Source organism: Zosterops lateralis (genome assembly GCF_965231275.1).
Source record: "Zosterops lateralis genome assembly, chromosome: 24".
Classification (NCBI taxonomy): Eukaryota; Metazoa; Chordata; class Aves; order Passeriformes; family Zosteropidae; genus Zosterops; species Zosterops lateralis.
In genome coordinates this window covers 6757066-6769133 of record NC_139784.1, presented here as the reverse complement: position 1 = coordinate 6769133, position 12068 = coordinate 6757066, and the positions used below count along the sequence as shown (strand labels likewise).

General features: G+C 44.8%; 1 protein-coding gene across 1 annotated transcript in view; it reads right to left on the bottom strand.

The window, feature by feature from the left end:
• Nucleotides 1-12068, bottom strand: part of TANC2 (tetratricopeptide repeat, ankyrin repeat and coiled-coil containing 2) — a 124549-nt gene that overhangs the window by 110275 nt on the left and 2206 nt on the right. The window lies entirely within an intron of this gene.

Genomic DNA, 12068 nt, shown 5'->3' with positions numbered 1-12068 from the left:
CTCAATAGCCAGTTTAGCATTGATGTGTTTTTGATAATAATAAAAGCAACTGCATTTTGATATATTTGTATCTCTGGATAGCTCTATAGAAGTTATTTGTTGGAGGGGCCTGTTATGCCATAATTTATCAACTCCTGCTACATGTGAGCTATGTCTGGTTTGATGGGAAGTTGTGATTTTTCAGGATGAGATCAGAACTAAAATGAGGACTAAAAATTTCAGCCTACCCCTACCCCCAAAAAGAGAGGAACCACAGCCCAGGCTGGGAGAGGTTTTTCTGTTCCCTTGGGAAAAAGCTCCCAGCCCTCAGTTTTCCTGAAGCAATGCTCAGGCACCTTGAACAGACGCCAGCCAGGCCATTTCTGTCACCTTTGCATCTTTCCCTGCTGACACAGCGGCTGCATGCCAAGGTCATCCGGCTACAGCAGCCCAGAATCCTGATCTTCAATGAGCTGCACCCGCCCTGATAAACCATCATTTGCCAGGTCCCAGGGAGGCCACAGACCACGACACCTTCCCAGCTCCCTTTTGCATTCTGGCTGCCAGAAGGATGTCACACTGCACATACAACTGCAACTGGGATATGTCTGCAGGAGCTCTCATTAGCCTGGAGATGCCCTCTTGGAATTAGCTGCACTGAATCTTCCTGCAGCCAACAGGATTAACAGAGCCCTGACTGTATTTTTGCTAGTAATACGCACTGTTAGTTTGGCCATTGCTGTGCACATGGATATCATCATCATCATCATCATCATCATCATCATCCCTAATGGGCCCTGGCTATGAGCCCCCACAGACAACCTCTAAGTCACAGAGAAAACAAAAATCTTTCTGAGCTGCGAACATAAATCCGAACGCAAAATAACTGTAAAGACAAAACATTTCAAGAGACGAGAAAGTCCGAGTATTAAAATCAGGAGTAAACCCCTGTATTTAACCCAAAGACACACGATCATCAGCAAAAGACAAACTCCCTCCCTTTAAGTTTCCACCATCCTTGCAAGTGTTCCACACCAAGCTACATGGAACTGGGTGAGCTTTAAGGTCCCTTCCAACCCAACCCATCCTGAGATCTCTGATGGTTCTATTAATCAATCTCCTCCTATGAATCAATCGCATGGAAAGACAACACCTGTGCTGTACAGTTACCCAGGCATATCAAACCCTGCTCTGAGAACAAGTCATGGCCAAGGGGGATTGGCTGAGGGCAGCAGACCTGGGGTCCTGCCCCCCAAAAAGCTCCAGCACTCAATGGTGGGACACAAACCAGTGACAACAGGCTGCCAAAGTCATTGGGTTGGAGAAGATGAATAGGAGTCAAGAGTTTAGGATGGATCTCTCTGCAAGTGACACAACGTAGTAAGGGGGGAAAGGCAGCTCACAGTAAATTAATTTCCAAAACGCAATTAGCGGGTAGGAAAGGAAAAAATAAACCAGATGACTCAGCAGATATTAAATCTTCAGTCGGCAAACAATTGCTGCTGCGTTTGATATGGCTGCAGCAAAGGTGGAGCTTGGGGAAAACCAAGGATGGAAAGGAACAGCCAGAGTTAAGAGCTGAATAACTGAACTATTTAATTCTTTTTTTCTTCACTACAAATCCACAATGTTGAGCACAATCTGCTCCCGGCAGTGGAGGAGCAAGGTTAGCAGGGAACAGTACCACGTGTAATTATGAAGTTATCTCACTGTACAAAAATGCAAAAAAAAAAATGGGAGATTAGCGTTTCTGAGGGAATATTAATCCTCCTATTCTCTTGAACTTCCAAGTGCTTGTATTTACATCCACCTCTGTGTGTGCATCAGGACTCTGTCATGGCAATAACACTTCTAGTTATTTTATCTGTGATTTTAGGTAGTTGTTACTATTTGATTTAGCAATAGCTATTGTTTATAGACACGATCTACTATTCAGACAACACTTGTGAACAGTATCACTTCTGAAGTTCAATCAACTCAGTTGCTGTAACGATTGCCAGTGTGGCGAAACACCAAAGTTATTGACAATCCTTCAATGCAACAACTAAAAAGAGGGTCACCAGAAGTAAACCAGTTGTGAAATCATTGCTAAAGAACACAGTTATCTGTGTTAATTCAAAATAAAGATCAGCACAGACCGAGATGAACCTGTTAAAGGAGCTTTACGGAAGTTGTCACGCAAAAGAGAAAATAGTCAAATGCCACAAGTGAAGTGAATAATATAGTAAATATTGACTCGGTAATTCATATTCTCTTGCATCTCACTACAAAAGGGAGAAAAAACTTTAGTGATCTTCTAAAAATCTCAGTGTTAAGAAAATCCATTCACTTTTTACACATTATTTTAGTTTTTGAAAGCTGCTCTCTCATCAGTGTCCAGCATCTGTCCACCTGGGATTCTGGACACAGGTCAGAAACCTGCCAAGGCTTCTGAGTGCCTGATTCTGTGGCAAGAACAGAGTAAACAGTCACGGCTATTAACTCTTTCTCTCAGTTACAAAGAGATTAAGGGATCTCAAAGATGGTGATTAGTCACGGTATCATCAGAGCAGCCTCTCCTGCTGTAGCCAGGCCTGAGAAACACTCCTGCTTCCTCTCCTCCCCCCATCCTCATCCCACCAGTTCTCCACGAAAACCAGTGACATAACAAATCCTCCCCAACACACACAACTGGATGCTGTGAACTGACTGCTCTGACGGGGAAAGAAAATCTCAAGGTTTCAGCATTCCGAAACAAATCCCCTGCACAAAGCAGCACAATTAATATGAGGAGGCTGCAATCAGGAGCCAGATACATCTGCACGAGCACAGCTGATGTCAGTAAATCCCACAGCTCCTCTGTCATCACCTCTGTCAGCACCTTCTGCCAGGTATTCTCCTTAAAGGCAAAAACATAACAAGTTTCATACAATATCAAGTGCCAGCAGCCCAATATTTCTGGTTTCCTATTTAATTAAAAGGCCTTTTAAAACCCACACCGTGTCTAAATGTCTCTCAAGGTATCTGATCTGACGAAGCAATTTTTAAGGCAGAAGAATCCAAGGGTAGGTGAGGCTGCTCCACGCATGCTGGGGAATCTGCGGCAGGAACCGACTGCATCGGATGTGCTGCTGCTCTCACAGCAACTGGCAGAGCACGCTCCACTCTAAGACCTGATAAATCAATAGTTTTAAATCCGTATCGTATCAAAATTGTATCTGGAAAAGGTGGAACACTCACACAAAAGCCAGTCAAGCTGTTATGGATGGATCCGATTCCAGCCCAGCCCTGCAGAAGTGTCCTTGTGTACATGGCACAGCATCTGGACATGCAGCTCCCAAGTGCTCCCAAAACAGAGACACAGGGGGAAAAAAACAAACTCAAAATAAATAAATCAAACAGCTCCAGGGGGCTAGAGCCCACCGGGAGGATCCTGAAGCTGCCGGCACTGCTGCTGCTGCAGCCAGCGCTGAGTCTGACCCTGGAACGCGCCGCAGAGACGCCGGCGTAGGAGAGGGAGTTGCAAATCTTGTTCTCAGCATTCCCGATGGATTCCAGCCTGGTAAGAAATGACACGTGCCACAGGATGTGCCTGCTGCTCTCCCAGGGTGAGATGTGCCTGCAAAGGGGCAAAGTGTTCCCCAGAAGAGGGAGCCCAATCTGGCACTGAAAACAATTATTTTAATCCAAAGTCCTTTCTGATTATTTAATTTGTTAGTATTTTTCTGCCTCAGAAAACAATATGCGCCACCATCGCTAATTATTATTATGATATGATTAATTCTATTATAAAACTATTACTATTGTTGTTGTTGCTGTAAAATTATTATTGTGGTTAAAAACTGATATTATGGGTTAGAAATAGCATTATTGCAGTGTTATGATTAAAATCACTATGATATAAATTATTATGATAATTAAAAAATATTACAGAACCGCATTAAATTACTAATGGAATAAAACATCTACCCCCATGAAAAATAACTCCCTGGTGGGAGTTTCAGGGTGCAGGGGAGGTATGCAGGAATGGTTGTGGGTGTTGAGGGTAGAATATTTTTACTGATGGAACTCTAGCACAGACCTAGGTTATTCATCACCGTATCATTAAAATCCAGCTCCCCAATCACTTTCCAACACGTTGAATCCTTTAGCACAGGATCATTAAAGTGGGAAAAGACCTGCAAGATCATCAAGTCCAAGGCACGACTGATCCCCACCTTGTCACCCAGCCCAGAGCACTGAGTGCCACGTCCAGTCGCTCTTTGGACCCTTCCAGGGATGGGGACACCACCAGCTCCCTGGGCAGCCCTTGCCAATGTTTAAGAAACCTTTTTGAGAAGAAATTCCTGCTGATGGCCACCCTGAGCCTCCCCTGGCCCAGCCTGAGGCCATTCTCTGTCCTCCTGTCCCTGTTCCCTGGGAGCAGGGTCCAATCCCCCTGGCTGTCCCCTCCTGGCAGGGACTTGTGCAGAGCCACAAGGTCCCCCCTGAGCCTCCTTTTCTCCAGGCTCAGCCCCTTCCCAGCTCCCTCAGCCCCTCCTGGGGGGCTCCAGACCCTTCCCCAGCTCCCTCAGCCCCTCCTGGGGGGCACCAGCCCCTTCCCCAGCTCCCTCAGGGATTCTCCAGACCCTTCCCCAGCTCCCTCAGCCCCTCCTGGGGCTCCAGCCCCTTCCCCAGCTCCCTCAGCCCCTCCTGGGGGGCTCCAGACCCTTCCCCAGCTCCCTCAGCCCCTCCTGGGGGGCTCCAGCCCCTTCCCCAGCTCCCTCAGCCCCTCCTGGGGCTCCAGCCCCTTCCCCAGCTCCCTCAGCCCCTCCTGGGGGGCTCCAGACCCTTCCCAGCTCCCTCAGCCCCTCCTGGGGGGCTCCAGACCCTTCCCAGCTCCCTCAGCCCCTCCTGGGGGGCTCCAGACCCTTCCCCAGCTCTCTCAGGAATTCTCCAGACCCTTCCCCAGCTCCCTCAGCCCCTCCTGGGGGGCTCCAGCCCCTTCCCCAGCTCCCTCAGCCCCTCCTGGGGGGCTCCAGCCCCTTCCCCAGCTCCCTCAGCCCCTCCTGGGGGGCTCCAGACCCTTCCCAGCTCCCTCAGCCCCTCCTGGGGGGCTCCAGACCCTTCCCCAGCTCCCTCAGGAATTCTCCAGACCCTTCCCAGCTCCCTCAGCCCCTCCTGGGGGGCTCCAGCCCCTTCCCCAGCTCCCTCAGCCCCTCCTGGGGCTCCAGACCCTTCCCCAGCTCCCTCAGCCCCTCCTGGGGCTCCAGACCCTTCCCCAGCTCCATTCCATTAAGGTCCCACTATGTTGGCGGCTTGAACAAAAAACGCAGCAAGAAAACACCCTTGTCATAATAAATTTACTAAGGCCTGTTCCTAAAAGAGACATTGTCAGCAGCATTCCTGCCCAGGAATTTCAGACACAAGTAAAATGGGGATTTTCCCTGGCGTGTATAGTAAATCAGTAATAATATACACCAGCATCTGAGTTATTCTTGAGCAGAATGAATCCTAAGTAAGTCCAGATAGCAGTTACACAGATCTGTACCTTCATCATCTCAGAAGCTGTTATTTGTCACTGGAAAAAAAGCAAAAAAAGCATGTACTTCTAATCTGGGGTGCAATTCTGTATTTCTGAATGTGGCACCTTTGTTTCTAATAACATCAAGTGACACTTTCACCCAGAGACACCTATACTGAGAATGTAAATCAAACCCAACAATCCTTCCTTTTTTTTTTATTTTGATGTGGGAAGATGACATCATTACAAAAATATATGGAGTAAAAATTGTGTTGCTAATAATATTTGGAAATTATACAGTGTATTTCATTTGTTAATTTTAAAACCTATTTAGATGACAAAAAGTATGTTCTGCTGACATCTGGACACTTTATCAAAGCTGCTAATAAAATTATGTCCGTAACTTGCTTAGGTTTTGAGGGGGTTTTGTTTGCTTAGAGAATATGGGTCGGCTTCTATACTGATCCCATCCTCAAAAAGAAAATTACATAAAAGGAAACATAAATCCTCCTGCTTCAGAAAGATCTTGCAGCAAAAATTTCCACAATTCCTTCAAATAGGTCAGTTATAGATGGAAGCTCTAGCAAAAATTATCCATGACTTATCTAAAAATATATCTGATACTAAAAAAAATAGTCCTCACAGACATGCTGAGAGGAGAAGTTTGTGCGAGCAGCAGAAGAGGCTGAAGAGGACAAACTCCTGAAAAAGGTGCAGCTTAAAAGTCAATCCCCCCACAAAGAAAAGGATTTTCCATTAAAAGTATTAGCAAGTTATAGATATTTACTCTTCCTTAAGGAAAAGAAGGAAAAAGGAAAGGCAACTGCAACTCCAAAAAGAGAATTTAATGATGGAATTGCAGAGTCATCCCTCACGCCTGGCACAGGTACTTCCTGCAGCCAAGAAATGCTTCATGTGAAACAAGTGGAACGCATATATTGGGAAAAAAAAAAAATCACTTCACATATAGAGTGCCGACCCTAAAAATCCCTCAAAAATAAAAGCATTAGTCATACCTGGAATATAATCCTAAAATGGATCAATATGGATTCAACATCTGTCAATATAATAAACAACTGCAAAGATCTGCACGAACAGTTCCCAGGGACAAGCAACAGTGAATATATATAATATTTATCTTTAGGAACTGGGGAAAAACGTGATATGGAAAAATCTCACATTCTTGGGTGGAGATTTAAGTAAAGGCACGTCAAGACTAACAGGGATTAATTCTATTGAGGAGAGTGTGATGTAAATGGAGCTGGGTAACAGACACTAAGTAGAGTGGGGTTTGTTTCATTTTGTCTGGGAATGCTCCTACCACAGATAGGAGTGAACAGGAACATCTCCAGCTGGTACCCAACTGTTTATAACCACAGAATTAGTATTCAGCCTCATATCCTGCTCCATATGATCCCTTCCTTCTTCTGAAAATTTAGGAAACTGCAGAGTGTGGTCAGAGCCTGGCACAGGGTGCCCAGAGCAGCTGTGGCTGCCCCATCCCTGGCAGTGTCCAAGGCTGCTGTGGTTTTCCTGGTGTTGCTGGCTCCGGCCAGCCCTGGCACCGCCACAACTTGGGGGTCTCTGAGTCAGTGAAACAGCCACTGCTGAGGCGCAGATGAAATGAGAGACGGGACCCTCCGATGAAACAGCAACTGAGGTTTTATTCCAAGCCCAGGGCCGAGGCTCCAGGATTGAGAGATGGAGAGCAGGAGAGACGGAGAGACCTCGAGCGCCTGAAGGGTTCAGTTTTTAAAGGGGGAAAAAGAACACGTGGGACAGCAGAGCATGGGGACCAATGACAGGAATTCAGGGTACAGAATTTAACTTGTAGGAGGGGGAAACCCTGGCTCCAGCCAATCACCCAGGACTCTTCTTAGAAGCTTCCAGACACTGGGAGAGGTCTCTGGTGACTGGCAGGAGCTGGTGCCACGTAAACAATAAGATTGACAGGTAACTGCCATTTGGTCTTGAGAATAGGAAGAATAAGGGGTAACAAGGCATGAACTATTCAACATTAACACATAACACATCAGCAAAGGATAACCATCAGTGCTCATCAACCCACTGCCACATTGGACACTTACAGGGATCCAGGGACAGCCACAGCTGCTCTGGGCACCTGTGCCAGGGCCTGCCCACCCTCCCAGGGAGCAGTTCCTTCCCACTATCCCATCCAGCCCTGCCCTCTGGCAGTGGGAAGCCATTCCCCCTCATCCCGTCATTTCAGGCCTTTGTATCAAGCCCCTCTCCAGCTCTCCTGAAGCCTCTTTAGACACTGGAAGGGGCTCTAAGGTCTCCCTGGAGCTTCTCTTCTCCAAGCTGAACAACCCCTGCTCTCCCAGCCTTGCTCCAGAGCAGAGGGATTTCAGGCATGTCTGAAATCAATTGAGTCACCTCCTCTGGACTCATCCCAGCTGTTTCATGTCCCTTGGGGACCCCAGAGCTGGATGCAGTACTCTTATTTAGATAACATTTGTCTGTGTTTGCTATTTAGGGGGATGGTTTTGCATTATTCAGGTTAATACTGCAAGCTTCCAGACACTGGGAGAGGTCTCTGGTTGACTGGCAGGAGGAGGCGCCATGTAAACAATAAGATTGACAGGTAACTGCCATTTGGTCTTAAGAATAGGAAGAATAAGGGGTAACAAGGCATGAACTATTAAACTTAAACACATAACATATCAGCAAAGGATAACCATCAGTGCTCATCAACCCACCCCACACAAGGCCAGGGTGGACACTGGGGCTTGGAGCACCCTGGGGACAGTGGGAGGTGTCCCTGCCATGACAGGGGTGACACTGGGTGGGCTTTAAGGTCCCTTCCCACCCAAACCATCTGGGATTCTCTGATGCTATATTTAGCTTAAGACTTTTCTCCGTTTTAATTCTCTTCCCTGCACAGGAAGATGTTGCTTATTTTGGTTAACGGGTCAAGTTCTGATGGCAAGAAAACGTATTATATATTCGGCATGCTGAGGTAAAAATGGCGAAATGGCAAAATCAACATGCGTGTGTTGAGTATTTCTAAAACTATTTATTTATTTAGAAACAGTCAATGCTTAGTAAGTTTCTAGAATTGTGAGAAACGTTACTTTTAGATTGCTTGTACAAAATTCCGAAAATCCGTTTTAATAGATTAGATTAAAGATTTTGTTTAAATCCTGCTTTAAGGGAAGGAATCTAAGTTTGTTCCTGGGGCCAGGCCTCTTCCAGGAGAGAACCCCTAAGTTATTCGAAGTATCAGTGATTTCTTACTGATTTTCCAGACAAAAATGCTGAATTATCTGAAATAAGCATTATTTTCTTAAAAGATTTGACTGGATTTTTAAACTATTACAGATATCATTCTGAGGAAGGACATTCCACTTTCCCAACAGTTTGGCTGAATAAACGCCTGAAATTGGTATTATTTCCTTTTGAAACTAGTGTGCACATTCTCTTCGAATGGTATATGAGAATACATTTTTTTATGTTGAATATGAGAAGACGAGGTCATTTGATGTGGGAAGATACAACTTCATCTCTTTTTGCACATCAGCACAGGAATTTCGGTGGGATTTGATGGAAAAACTCCTGCTGCTCCCTCTACTGGCTCAGCCCCAGTAAAGCAGCAATACTTCATCACAAACCTGCCAGTAAATGGGAGTGATGCCACAAAATCCAACATGTATCCAAAACAGGAGTCCTGTGTCCCTGGGGAAGGGCCTGGAGCACCAGGAGGGGCTCAGGGAGTTGGGGAAGGGGCTCAGCCTGGACAAAAGGAGGCTCAGGGGGCCCTTCTGGCTCTGCACAAGTTGGTGATGGTCACACACGTGAAAATCTTGTCTGGTATTTGTGAATCAGAAGGAAATAAATGCATTTATTCTAATAGAAGCTGCTGAAATTCCCTCTGCAATAGTAGTGCAGGAGAGAAGCAGAAGCTTCATTGTCCAAACATCTTGTATTTGTCTGGGAAGAGAAGTTTGGTACGTGAACAAGACATATTTTGATCAAATAAATCAGAATACTGGGAAGCAAACAGCGTGCCTGTGTACATACACATCTTACTGATACCCTGCCTTCTTCAGAAAGAAAACCCTGAATTACATAAATGCAAAACAACTTCCAGGAAAGGTCAGGTTCATGCTCAAAACAAACTCAAGGACAAATTTTACCGCGGTCAGAGGATTTGTCAACATACTCAAGCCTTGTTTAAAAATGGATTTATTTATGAAAAACCAACCATCTTTGTGGAAGAACAGGATCCGCATTTCTGTTTGGAATACCTCAAAGATGTGGATACAGTATTCAGGACCATAGTACATGATGGGTCTTTTAATGTCTCTAACACTTTTCTTAAATTAAGTTACCCGACATCCATAGGATCAACCAGCTGGAGATCTCATCACTCAGCAATTTCTTTCAGAAATTAAATTGGAAAAGCAATTGTGACCCTCAAACTCCGCTGGGTTAAAAAATTATCCTCAGATTTATCCTCCTCCACAAGAGAGGAGAGAGATGAGAAACTGCACAGAGATGTGGCCAAGAAGAAATGAGACCTCCACAGAAATGCCTTTTATCTTGGGAAGGCAGGAATCGAATGAGAAGAGCATTTGACAGGGGCCCTTTCAGTCCCAGAATTAAAATATAAAGTGGCAGGTTCCAAAAAGCCCTATAAATACATTGCAAGTGAGAAGTAATTGGGTCTTCTGTGAACCAGGAAAGAAGAGGTTTTTTTAAAAACCCTGCACCAAAAATATTCTGAATGACAGGCAGGCTCCTGGCTGGGAAACTCCAGATAAAAATTGTGCATTTTATAGTTAAGAACAAGCAAGATGTAATTCCTAACTAACTCAGAAGGGAAAATCAGACCCTTTGGCATAAGGATTACACACAACTCAGATACTCAGATTTTAGAGTACTTATTTTGGTTTTTTTTTTTCTGTGTGTGGGGGGGAGTTCTTTGTTTGTTTGGGAGTTTTTTTGCTTTGGTTTGTTTTTTTTTTCCTGGTTTTGTTTACTGTTACATTTATCTCGGCCTCTGTCAGAAATAAACAGTACAAATTCTTGGGCTTTACTCCCCTCAAAGTGAAGGGAAACACAAACCCAAACAAAACGTGCATTTTTGCAGCTGAATTTTACCAGTTTCTAAAGGGAATCCGAACTCTTACAGCGGCATTAATTTAATGTGATAATGTAAGAGGGAAATAGTTCATCTGCTCAGAAAAGAGCAAGGACAACTGTAATAGCTGGAATGACTGGATCCATTATATGGATTTATTTTCCTAACAGGATACTGGAATGAATACAAGTGCACTGATTTGATGCACACTACTTCAATATATATCCAGACCAATGAATGATTAATACAAGCAAGAAAACTGCAGGTACGAGGCAGGTCCTTGATAAAAACAAGTGAAAACAAGAGCGAACCTCACAGTCTCTGGATTCAGAGAAGAGAACTGCCCTGGAAGAACTGAATTAGGGGAGGAAAAAGCCACAAACATCTCCTCCAAGCAGCAGAAGCAGGTTTGCCTAGCTGCAGGTTAATACAGCTGGTAGCCTTGGCCACAGGGCTCTGGCCACAACAATCCTGCTGGATCTTCATCTAGAAGGAATAACAGGATGGAGAAAAACATAGTCCTTTTACACTTGAAAACAAACACATCTTAAATTATATAGCTCTGGATATAAATGACTCAGAAAGCTTCTATGTCTGTGCATCTCTGAGTTAGTTTACTGGAAAAACAAAGGTAATCTGCAACTATACTGAGATGCCATTTCAGCAGCACAGATGCTGCTATCTGGCAGCTTTGTGGAATATCCATTTAGATCAGGAGAAAACCCAACCTAATCAAAAGACTGTTGCAGGCATATTGTGTCCTCAAGGCATTACTGGAAACCACCCTGAGTGCTCTTGAGTCAAGAGTAGAATTTTTTCTTAAGACAAGACATGAAGTATGTCCACACACGTGTCCAGAGCACTCAGTGTGAAACCCCAGCACTGGAGCTCTGAAAGGACACCCAGACATCCAGAATTAATCACAGGAGATTACACAGGCTGAAATGCTGCAGTAGAAATTAATTTAACTGGCACTACTGTACGTAATTGTACATTAAGATGCACGTAACTGAATTCTTCTTTCGTAGATATTTTGTGTGTTCCCAAATCACAACATCATCAAGCAGCAAAGGGGGAAAACCCACCCTGGCTGAGGCAAAATAAATGTTAACCACAGTTCTCAGAGAAGTCACTCACCAGTTTCTAAAGGAGGAAAATTAGGAAGGCATTTTACTGCTATCACTACCAGTGTTCTTTTAATCATGAATAATTACCAAACCCACAACACATCTAGGAATCATTAGCTTGACTCCACTGCTCCTGTTTGTCAAGTGGTACTGCAAATGAAAGACACAGCAAAGCACAGGAATTTCAAAGGCCAGTGTGCACCTTTGGATTCCACAAGTAAAGAAGGCAACACCTTTAACCCTGCTTCAAAGGTTTATTCCCACACTGGGATGCAAAATGACTGGAGTCCAGGAAATGAAAAGACAGTGCAATTTCACAGAGACATCTAAGTGGACTGTCACCAACCCACCAAGGCTCAGATTCAGTACGTGGCAC